Source organism: Cucurbita maxima, unplaced genomic scaffold (genome assembly GCF_002738345.1).
Source record: "Cucurbita maxima cultivar Rimu unplaced genomic scaffold, Cmax_1.0 Cma_Scf00143, whole genome shotgun sequence".
In the NCBI taxonomy this organism is placed as follows: Eukaryota; Viridiplantae; Streptophyta; class Magnoliopsida; order Cucurbitales; family Cucurbitaceae; genus Cucurbita; species Cucurbita maxima.
The window spans coordinates 91,176-104,200 of NW_019272159.1; positions in this window are offsets into that span (position 1 = coordinate 91,176).

Here is a 13,025-nt window from a genome sequence, read left to right on the forward strand (position 1 = left end):
CCCAAGTTTGCTTAGCCCGTTAACCACATGAATGTAATATCTAGAAGGTCCTGGTGGTGGTAACGCGACCCTTGGAACCTCAGCCCCCACTAAAGCCACCGTGAAAAGAAAGAAAGCGACAATATTCTTTATCATTTCCTAATACACCTTTAGCTTAACTACCAATTTGTGTTGGACATGTGAATAAATATACATACTTATAGTACATGCAAGAAACTATGTAAATGCATGCTATGGTGGTTAAAAACTTAATGATTTAACTAATTTCGGTTATGCAACACAATTTAAGGTTAATTTTGGGATAATTTTAGAGATTTATTAGATTTTCAATAACAAAATTCCTCGAATAGATAATAGTTACTAGCCCAAGAATAATAAATATTTGATTGATTTTTAAAACACTTTCATAAAATGGACAACAAAATATGCATACTTTCCCGTAGAAAATATAAAATAGAGAAAGCAATTCATGAATTACATATGGTATAGCACTCAAGGTATTAAATTCCCGATTTATTTTTTTAAGTTGAACTTTCAAACTTTTTACGAGGACCTTAGAAATTTTAAGGTGATGTAGAACAAATAAGTTCAAAAAATTCTAGAACTATAGTTTCAAATAAGAATTGTCATCCATTAGGTCCAAAACGACTTGTCATCCCTTAGGTGATCCATCAATAGGAATATCCTACACCCCATATCTCATTAGTGGCATAAAGGGCACATCACACTTTTGGAAGTCCATAAACTTGAACTTAGTTCGTGAAGACTCCAACCAAACCTTGAAATCATGACTTCCATCACTTCATTCTCATTATTGGTGGATTTTATCTCGCAAATTCCCAACTTAACCAAAACTCAGTTGAGGTAATGGTTTGCTTGAGGGGTGTTTAATTCCTATAGGGATCGTCTTTGGTTGTATGAACAATATTGCTTGGGTCTACTTATGTGGTTTGTACCAAGGCATTGTCTATATTGTCTAGGCCTACTACGTGCTCTCCATGGAGGCATGCTTGCCATCTAGAATTATGGTAATAGGAGGCTGGGTCCAAGGAATTTTACCTTGTACTAGGTGATAAGGCAACCCTAATCCTCAGTCCAACGATCCAAGCTTTTGTTTTAACAAGAACCCTTGAATAAAAGTAATTAACACCTCCTTATATGAAATTTGGATCAACCAAGAGATAAGATAGAATTAGATTACCTCTTACGATCAAAGATCTAGAAGCAAGATTTGGAACCTTGTTCTAAATTGAGTCACTCCACAATCTAACTTGATCAAGGCTTGATTGAATGGCTGGGTTGCAATTCTACCACAAGAATTGGTTGAAACTTAGAAATGACAAATATGATGCTCGAATTTCTAAGGGGAATGTCTTAATTTGAGATCCGAATTACATTCATCCACAAATCTGAATTTTACATAACATATTGTGGGTATTTATAGTCTCCCGACAAAAGACGTTTGTGGACGGAATTTTATTCGAGACGTTTGTGGACGAAATTTATTCGAGACATTTGTGGATGGGATTTATTCTTGATCCCCTTTAATCTCCACAAAAGAATAAGTACCATTTGACTTTTACATAATTTTTTCTAACAAATGTTGATGTGCTTGAGTGGCTAATGCGACAGATTTGATTTGAAATCAATTGAGTTTTCTGCATGTAGGTTCGAATTATGTTGTTGACATATTTTTTTTAATCGGATTCGTCCTTGATTCAGAAATAAAATGACGTATCAGCCACAACAAAAATACAATCTTTACCATTTTTAGTGTCCAGTAAACCAAGAACAAATTGTATAGATATATTAGTCCAAGGTTTGCTACAAAACTTTTGGATATCATGCTTCATCTTCAGCCAAAAGAAATGTTTATGCAACATCTTATAAACTTTATTAATCCTGAGATGTCCCATTAAGGCACAACCATGTGCTTCTCTCCAAAGTAAATATTTTATAAAGCATTTAGGAATACAAAGCATACCAAATTTATGAAACAAATAATAACCGTCCATTGCTTTGTTTTTTGCAAGACAAGATGGATAAATAGTTCTCAAATCTTGGTCATCTTTATATAATTCGGTAATATACTCAAGTCCAAGAATTTTTGCACTAAGAGAAGTAAAGAGATCGTACCTTTTAGATAACACATCAGCTACCATATTACCTTGCTTATATTTGATGACATACAAAAATGTTTCAATAAATTCCACCCACTTTGCATGTCTTCGATTCAGTTTGCTTTGACCCTTCACATACTTTAAGCTTTCATGATCAAAATGGATCACCAATTCTCTAAGCCATAAGTAGTTGATGACATACAAAAATGTTTCAATGAATTCTACCCACTTTGCATGTCTACAATTCAGTTTGCTTTCGCCCTTCACATACTTTAAGCTTTCATGATCAAAATGGATCACCAATTCTCTAGGCCATAAGTAGTGTTGCCACACATGCCATATATGAACTAAAGCAAATAATTTTTTATCATAGGTAGCATATTTCAATGTTGGCCCATTTAGTTTTTCACTAAAATATATTAAGTGCTCTCCATCTTGAATTAAAACAACATTTATGCCCAAACCACATACATCACATTCAATTTCAATAGTTTTATTAAAGCTAGCAAAAACAAAGGATGGTTTGCTTAATTTCTTCCTAAGAAAATTGGATGCATTCTCTTGCATTTCTCCTCATTTAAAAACAACATTCAATATCAATAGTTCAGTTATGGTTCTAAAATCATTTATAAATATCTTATAGAGGTTAGCTAACTCATGAAAACTTCGAAATTTACGTGCACTTTTTTGTGTTGGCAAATCCATAATGAATTTAACTTTGTCTCTATCTAAAGCTACTCTACTTTTACCAACTATGAAGCCAATAGAGTGAACTTTTTTCATGCAAAACTAGTCTTATTAAAATTAAATTTCTCTTTTTTGTGTAATCAAAACTAATTTAACATGCTCAAGCAAAATCTTCAAATAAATTATAATATTATCAATATAAACAACAACATGTTTTCATATATTTTCTCAAAATATTATATATTAAGCGCATGGGTGTACTAGGAACATTAGTTAACCTAAAAAGCATAACAAGCCATTCATACAATCCAAACTTAATATTGAGAGTTGTTTTCCATTCATCTCCTAGCATTCTAATTTGATGATATTCAAATTTCAAGATAATTTTTATAACTAGACACGAATCATGCAATAAATTAAGCATATCGTCTAACCTAGGAATAGGATGTCGATACTTTACCATGATTTTGTTGATGACTTTATTATTCATGCATATGCACCAAGTTTCATCTTTCTTTGGCACCAATAAGTCTCGTATAGAACATGGTCTCAAACTTTCCCATACATAGCCCTTCTCCATGAGCTCCTCCACTTGCCTTCGAATTTATTTTGTCTCGGTTTAATTGACTCGATAAGCTGGCTTATAAGGAATGACAGTCCTTAGAATGAAATCTATTTTATGTTCAGTACCTCTAATGGGAGGTATTTCTTTATCTTGAAACATTTCTTCAAATTCCTGTAAAAGAGATTGAAAAACACCCGGCAAAGCCAAGTTGTTATAGTTAGAGACCAAAAATCCTCCATTGTACATAAGTACAAAAATCGATTTTTGTGAAAACCTTCTCACATCTCCAACTGTAGCCAAATAACTCTTTCTCTCTTCCTTTTTTCATCAATTTCATCCCTTTTTTCATTCTTCTTTTTTTCTCTTTGATTTTTCTCTATTTTTTCACTCAACTCTTGTTTTTCTTTCCTCCAACTTTAATTGATCAGCAAATACATTTGCAGAACTCAAAGGTAAACGAATAGTTTTTCTACCATATTTTACAAAAGAATACCTATTCAAATAGCCATCATATATAACCCTCCTATCAAAATGCCACGGTCGGCCAAGCAATATATCTCCAACTTGCATTGGTAACACATCACAAAGAACTTCATCTTTATATTTTCTCAAAGTAAAAGATATTAAAGCTTGAGAAACTACCTTCATTGTTCCACTATCATTGAGCCATTGGAGCTTGTAAGGTTTAGGATGATCTTGGGTCGGAATTTGCAACCTTTTGATCAACATGGTACTTACAACATTGGTGCAACTTCCACTGTCAATGACAAGACTACAAGCAGTACCCTTGACTAAACACCGCATGTGGAACAAGTTGTCTCTTTGATCATCAACATCATTCTCCATAACTTGAGTTTTAACAAGTCTGTTTGTTATAAGTGCCAAATGAATCCAATCTTTTAATTCCTCCTCATTCTTCTAGACTTCTTCACTAGATCATTGATCTCCCCTCCATTTTCCTCGTCTTGGTTCATGATTGTACAAATAGTAGTGAAATATGTTTAGGACCTTAGACACTCAACTCATTGATTTTACACTCAGGGACACTCGTGTTTATACACACAAAGGTAGGCTGTTTGGGAAAGTGACTAAATTATGATCAAGGTAGGCTAATATATGGGTAAAGCAATTCTGATAGTAGCAAGCTATTCAAGGCAATCAAGATAAGTTAATTATGAAATAACAACAAAATAAAACAAGAAGAACTCAAAGTTATGGAGAATGATGTTGATGATCAACAAATACATTTGCAGAACTCAAAGGTACAAGAATGGTTTTTCTACCATCTTTTACAAAAGAATACCTATTCAAATAGCCATCATACATAACCCTCCTGTCAAATTGCCATGATCGACCAAGCAATATGTCTCCAGCATGCATTGGCAACACATCACAAATAACTTCATCTTTATATTTTCCCAAAGTAAAAGATATTAAAGCTTGGGAAATTACCTTCATTGTTCCACTATCATTGAGTCATTGGAGCTTGTAAGATTTAGGATGATCTTGAGTTGGAATTTGCAACCTTTTGATCAACATAGTACTTACTACATTGGTGCAACTTCCACTATCAATGATAAGACTACAAGCAATCCCCTTGACTAAACACCGCGTGTGAAATAGGTTGTCTCTTTGATCATCAACATCATGAGTTTTAAGAAGTCTTCTTGTAATAAAAGCCAAATGAATACCATTTTCTAGTTTCTTCTCATTCTTCTGGACTTCTTCAACTAGATCATTGATCTCCCCTCCATTTTTCTCGTCTTGGTTCATGATTTTACAAACAGTAGTTTTATAAGCTTAGGACCTCACACACTCAACTTACTGATTTTACACTCAGGAACACTCGTGTTTAACACACAAAGGTAGGCTATTTGGAAAAGTTAATAATTTCTTATCAAGGTAGATAATATGGATAAAGAAATTCTGATAGTAGCGAGCTATTCAAGACAATCAAGACAAGGTAATTATGTAGTAACAACAAAATAAAACCAAGAAATGATCAAATAAATAAGGGACAAAGATATTTTTGGATATAATTGCACACTGAAAAAAAAATGAATTCCAAAGAAAATGGTTGTGAAGATCGAACACAACAATTCCAGATTTATATGTTTTAGGAAAAATGAGAATAGAAATTTATTTGATCTTCAAATAAACGTGCAAATGGACTAATGATAAGAATATATTAAGGACAATATGATAAGATTTTTTTTTTTTTTTTAAGGATCTAAATATGATCTTTAACAGGACACTAAGAACAAAGTAGAAGGATAATGAAGAACGTTGGAAATGACAGTAAGAAAATAAATGACAGATTTAAAGAGACGATAAACAATAGCGGAAATTAAAGATAAAATCAATTCTAGAGTCGGCCACAAAGATGCAACCTGGCTCTAATACCACTAATAAGGCAACCTAATCCTCAGCCCAACAATCCAAGCTTTTATTTTAGCAAGAACCCTTGAATCAAAGTAATTAACACCTCCTTTTGCGAAATTTGGATCAACCAAGAGATAAGGCTAGAATTAGATTACCTCTTACGATCGAAGCTCTAGAAGCAAGATTTGGAACCTTGTTCTAAATTGAGTCACTCCACAATATAACTTGATCAAGGCTTGAATGAATGGCTTAGGTGCAATTCTACCACAAGAATTGCTTGAAAGTTAGAAATGACAAATATGATGTTCGGATTTCTAAGGAAAACGTCTCAATTTGAGATCTGAATTACATTCATCAACGAATCTAATTTTTACATAACATATTGTGGGTATTTATAGTCTCCCGAAAAAAGATGTTTGTGGCCGGGATTCAATCCCGATATGTTTGTGGACGGGATTTATTCCCGATCCCCTTTAATCTCCACAAAGAATAAGTCAAATTGACCATTTGACTTTTACATAATTTATGAAATAAAACATAGATTTTTTTAATAAATGTTGATGTGCTTGAGTGGTTAATGCGACAGATTTGAAATTAATTGAGCTCTTCGCGCTTAGGTTCGAATTCTGTCATGCAAAGCATAACGATCGTTGTCCTTCCATTGGATATATGCGTCCGTACCCTCGTGATGGGATAGGGGTATCCCCCCAGATGCATGAACACACATAATGCATGAGTTCCCCACTACTTCTACAGTTATCATTAATGAACATAACCCCCCTGTCACGTTCTATGCTTCATGTCCTTCTCATTTTCAATTTACATTTCATACATATTCCTATCGGGGTTATGTTTCCACACAGTTTACTGTATTTCATGTCATACAATTCATGCTGTTTACATTCAAACATTTCATACAATCATGCCATAACCATTCAAGAACAACATATCGTTACATGCATTACACATCACATCAGACTAAACAGCATACATAGCATACATTCACGTTCACATGACTGCGTACTTAAGCACAATAATCTAGCATACAATGTATCATATCATAAACAAGTCATAACGTAAAGACTTCATAGTCATGTCGTTCTCTAACTTACCATAGCCTTAACGTTCTTATACCTATCACGGACATATCATTACGTAATGTACCTTAGTCATATCATCACAAGAACGTATCCTAACACTATCGTTCTATCAATCTATCACAAACCTATCCCTTTCTACCCATAACCTAACCGTATTCTTTCATCAATCTCTCCTATCCATAGCAGCACTCCGGTATGTAACCTAACCTTAACGTTTCATGAACATATCTTACTCCTATCGTTACATTTCGTTTTGTGCATCCTTCTTGTATCCTATCTCAAACATATCCTTGAGCACATCGTACCATAATTATTATCATACAATCCACATGTTATAGCATAACATAACATATAGGAAGCATATTGATCCACAAACAATTCACACATATCAATATATATGACACGTGCAGAACCACAGGACACGTGTCAACATCAAATATAACCATGCCGATAGTAAGGTCACTTACCTGGCTCGCTTAAGTCGTTGTCACAAATATATCTTTAATGAAAGTTCGATTCCATCCTTTGAAATCTGAGTCAACCTATATGAGCTCATGACATCTGTTTCAAGTTTGAACTCTATAAAATTATTTCCCTAATTTACATTGACCATGGTAAAGGTCATCGTAAAATTTTGATATTTTCTGTTAGACAATTTAAAGGAGCTCACTGCCCCCGATAAAAATACTGATCTTTTCTGTTATACGAGATTTAAAGGAGCTCACGATATTTCATGTTTTATTGTTAAATACCGTTTTAACAAATCTTTCCTCAATCTCCCTCCCTCTATAGTTATTTTCATCCTGTAAATAGGTTTTTCAATTGTGTAAACAGATATTACTGGGCTAACAAAAATCTAATCAATTGTATATGAGATGTGATTATTACAGACTGTTAAGATATGAAAGAAGATTTGATCCTAGATTAATTTCTTATAACCATAATTATAGAGGAAAAGGAAATCTGAGATAGAATTTTACTGTAATATCTGACAAAAATCTCTAAATCTGCAATATGTTGAAAGTCATTTTACTTTTTCTCAAATCTGACCATTGTCGTTTTTCAGTTTCTTTGGTTTTTTGCAGTTGGGATGGGTCGAGTAGAGATAATTGTGGGGAGCGACGAGAGGTTAGTAGAGAGAGGTGAGGAAATATATATATATATATATATATATTTTTAATTCTAATTTAATTAATTAATTAATTTATTATTATTATTATTTTAACTATTTTTTTCTTTTGTTTATTTGTTTATTTATTTTTGGGCTATTACAAAAACACTTTACGGGGAAGAAAGTTAAATAAAAATAATTATAAAAATAAATAGTTAAATAATAATAATAAATAAATAAATAAATAAAAATAACATTTTCTCCTTCTCTCCACTAACCTCCAATTCGAGAAAAAGGAGTAAGATGGCTTTCAACATAAACAAATTGCAGATTTAGAGATTTTGGTTAGTGATTATGTAAAATCCTATCTCAGATTTCCTTCTCCTTTATAGTTATGGTTATAAGAAATTAATTTAGGATCAAATCTTCTTTCATATTTTACCAGGTTGATTAAATTTTTGTTAGCATTCTAAGTTATACGCAATAAGGTTAGATTTAATAAAATTTTAGTTGGCAATCTATAAACTGGAAGATTGTAGCCAATCAATCGACTTAAGGTGTTCAATCCTAAGTCTCGACCCACCAACCTACTCGCACATCTATCAAGCTTCTCAGGTCATTTTATTTCATCCGACACTACTTACTCTTCAGTATACATTGGTACATTCATTCCCATCTCTATGGTCATAAGACTGTGTAGTTTATTTATGTTCGAGATGTCTAACTAAAGAATATGACATTTCTTAGAAAAATCATCTTCAAGCATACACTAACATTTAGTAGCTTACAAAAACTATAGCTACTCATTCACAATAACAACCTCAGTAAATCAAAACATCATCAATACAACAATTTGCATTCACATTTCATGCAAGGTAAAACATAACATATTCTACATTCTAATAAATATAGAATTAAGCCAATAATAATGCAGTAAATTATAATAAAATCAATGGTGTAAAAGTCCAATTACGAGATATATTTTATAATGACCAAGCATTAACAACATACACAATTAACGACATTTCATTTTTTTTATCTTAAGCAAGACATACCTGATGGAGACAGAGCATCAACGGTGGGACCATGGAACATGCCAAGCCTAGATTGTAGGCTAGTCTACAAGATCTATAACCTGGCTCTGATACCAACTGTAACGACCCAAAATTTTCCACTTAATTTAAGGTCGCTACTGTAAACATAGCATAAACATTGAATGTGGAAGACTTCATTTAAATTCCATAAAACATAACCTTTATCTTAAAACACAGCTATGGACTTACGTGTTTCGAAAACATTTTTAAAATGACACAAAAAAAGACTAAATAAAAATGAATAAGAATTTAAGTTAAAAAAACATCTACTCTAGCCTAAGACTAAGAAAATAAATACCACTACCCTATGCATGTTTCATGGTCTTGAGTTGCGATGCCGTCGTCAGCCGTACAGGAATACCTTGCCTTAGCCTGAAAAATGTAGTAGCACGTGGCTTGAGTATTGAAAGAAATACTCAGTAAGTGACCCCACTATTGGGGTTAAATGCAACAATCACATGCAATGAAATGATGGGACCTATCTTTCATTTCGTTTCGTTTCGTTTTCCCTACGGTGCTGTCCTAACGGGTAATTGTGGACGTGTACCATATACTCTACACACAGCCCATACGTGCGAGTATGGGTTCACCAGCTAGTTCGCACACCGCTAGGCCACTTTCCTTATCCGGTGGGCATACTCTGGGAGCCCCTTATGTCGGGACCCGTTAAACTAGTAATCGTCACGGCAGCGCTATGCAAAGCATAACGATCGTTGTCATGCCATACCCTCGTGATGTGATAGAGGTATCCCCCCAGATGCATGAACACACATAATGCATGAGGTCCCTACTACTTCTACATTTATCATTAATGAACATAACCCCCCTGTCACGTTCCATGCTTCACCTTCTCATTTTCAATTTACATTTCATACATATTCCTATCGAGGTTATGATTCCAGACAGTTTACCATATTTCATGTCATACAATTCATGCTGTTTACATTCAAACATTCCATACAATAATGCCATAACCATTCAAGAACAACATATCGTTACATGCATTACATATTACACATAGCATACATTCACGTTCACATGACTACGTACTTAAGCACAATAATCTAGCATACAATGTATCATATCATAAACAAGTCATAACGTAAACACTTCATAGTCATATCGTCACAAGAACGTATCCTAACGCTATCGTTCTATCAATCTATCACAAACCTATCCCTTTATACCCATAACCTAACCGTATTCTTTCATCAATCTCTCCTATCCATAGCACTCCGGTATGTAACGTAACCTTAACGTTTCATGAATGTATCTTACTCCTATCATTACATTTGGTTTTGTGCATCCTTCTCGTATCCTATCTCAAACATATCCTTGAGCACATCGTACCATAATTATTATCATACCATCCACATGGTATAACATAACATAACATATAGGAAGCATATCGATCCACAGACAATTCACACATATCAATATATATGACACGTGCAGAGCCACAGGGCACGTGTCAACTTCAAATATAACCATGCCGATAGTAAGGTCACTTACCTGGCTCGCTTAAGTCGTTGTCACAAATCTATCTTTAATGAAAGTTCGATTCCGTCCTTTGAAATCCGAGTTAACCTATATGAGCTCATGACATCTGTTTCAAGTTTGAACCCTATAAAATTATTTTTCTAATTTACATGGGTCACACTGCCCTCCAATCAAAATTCTGATCTTGTCTTTTAGACAAAATTTAAAAAAGCTCACTCCACTCTGATATTTCCTATTTGATTGTTAAATACTGTTTAACAAATCTTTCTCAATCTCCCTCTCTCTCTCTAGTTATTTTCATTTTGTAAATAGGTTTTGTTTTTCAATTGTGTACACAGATATTACTGGCCAATTTAAGTCTATTGTTTATAGATCTGCCAACTAAAATTTTATTGAATCTAACCTTATAACCTTCTTTCTTATAATTAAAATACTAACAAAAATCTAATTAATTTTATATGAGAAAAATCCCTAAATATGTAAGATCCTAAATTAATTTCTTTTAACTATAACTATAGAGAAAAAGGAAATCTGAGATAGGATTTTACGGTAATAACTGACAAAAAGAGATAATTGTGGGAAAGGATGAGAGGTTAGTGGAGAGAGGTGAGGAATTTTTTTTTTTTTAATTCTAATTTTAATTAATTAATTAATTTATTATTATTATTATTTTAACTATTTTTTTTTGTTTTATTTATTTCTTTATTTATTTTTGGGCTATTACAAAAATACTTTACAAACAAAGTTTCTTTTAGAGAGATATAAAGTAATAGCCCAAAATAAAATTAATAAATAAAAATAATTATAAAAATAAATAGTTAAATAACAATAATAATAATAAATAAACAAAAACAACATTTTCTCCTTCTCTCCACTAACCTCCCATCCCTCCCCACAATTATCTCCTCAGCCCATCGCCAACGGCAAAAAGAATCAGAAAAAGAAGTAAAATGACTTTCAACATAAATAGATTTGTCATGTGCCTTCTCGAGTAGGATTACAGGGCAAAAAGAAAGTCTATGCACGTGCTCACGTACTTTTCAAGCACAACAGATATTCTCTACGTGCGTTTACCACACGTCTGGCGGTGGTACAATCAGGGGGACGCGTGTCATTGGTTAGTGAACAAGTCGGGTAGGATTTTGAGCACGCGGATCGAATTCCAGTTCTTTGGTACTTATTGAGTTAGAAAGGGAAGACTGGGTCATGTGCGGTTTAGCGAGTAAAGTGGTGTCTCACAATACGTCCTCATTGACTGGTTGACCCGTCATTCTTGCCACGTTGTGATACATTTCAACTTTTTGCTAATATGCTTCTCTTTCTCGTCGCCAGCAGCCTATCCACAGTCGATTCTTCCAACGTTCAATTTTTCAAGATTTCGCTGAGCAACGCATCTCAATCTATTTTTTTGGATTGCTTTTTATCGTCCAATCGTTAACTAGAGATGACTTGGTTTATTCACGAAAAATAAAGATTTCTAATCAACCAATTTGATGCCATTTTTTTTTAAATTTTTAGGAAGAAAGAGACCATAATAATTGAGTTCAAATTTTAAAAAAAATATATTTTCTTATCAAAATTATAAATCTCTCGAATCTAATTCTAAAACAAAACATGGTCGAGTTTCAACACAAAACTTGTAAGGATCCTTTCCTGGAACATCGTAGTCAAATCGAACGATCCTACAACCAAAACTGACACTCATCGATCCTCTTACTAGGACTAGAGATAAATTTTTTGCCAAATTTTTCATTAAAGTGTCTTATTCGCGCGTCCTCTTTACTTTCTTGTTTTTCCTCCTTCCACAAAAACCCAAATTCTCCCTTCCTCTCTCTTCTTTGTTTTCTATACACGTCATCCTAGACCCCTCAAATTATAAGGTAGAAATAATTACTTTTTTGTCCCGTGGATTTTTATCTAAATTTTTCTTAATTTGATAAATATTGAATTTTTGTTCCAAGGTTTCTCAAGCATTTTTTTTCCTTCTACACTTAGATTCACCCTCTATGTCAATAATAAAATCCAAATATTTTCAAATTTAAGGTATTAAAGTAAGAGTTATGTATCTGTTGCGGCTCGAGTGTTACCACTCAAATCCGTCAAGAATGAATGTAGCGTAGGCAAGCATTTCCTTTTTTCTAATTTAATTTCTTGAAATGAAGTTCTAAACTTTTAGTAGGTTCATATTGGGGGAATTTCACCCAAGATTCATACACAAGCTAGAGTTCAATACGATCTAAAGGCAGTATGTCATTGAATTTAAAGAAATGGTAAATTTCGTAAGTTTTAAATTATGGACCGAATTTACACTTTATTATTTCTTTTTGTGGCTAAAATAAACTTAAGAGAAAATACCTATGTGTACCCTTAAGAAGTTACAAAATTTAGAAGAAATTAGATAGGAAATAGAAACCTCATCATATTTCTAAAATAATGAATGTTGGCAAAAAGGGAGAAGGCACGCGT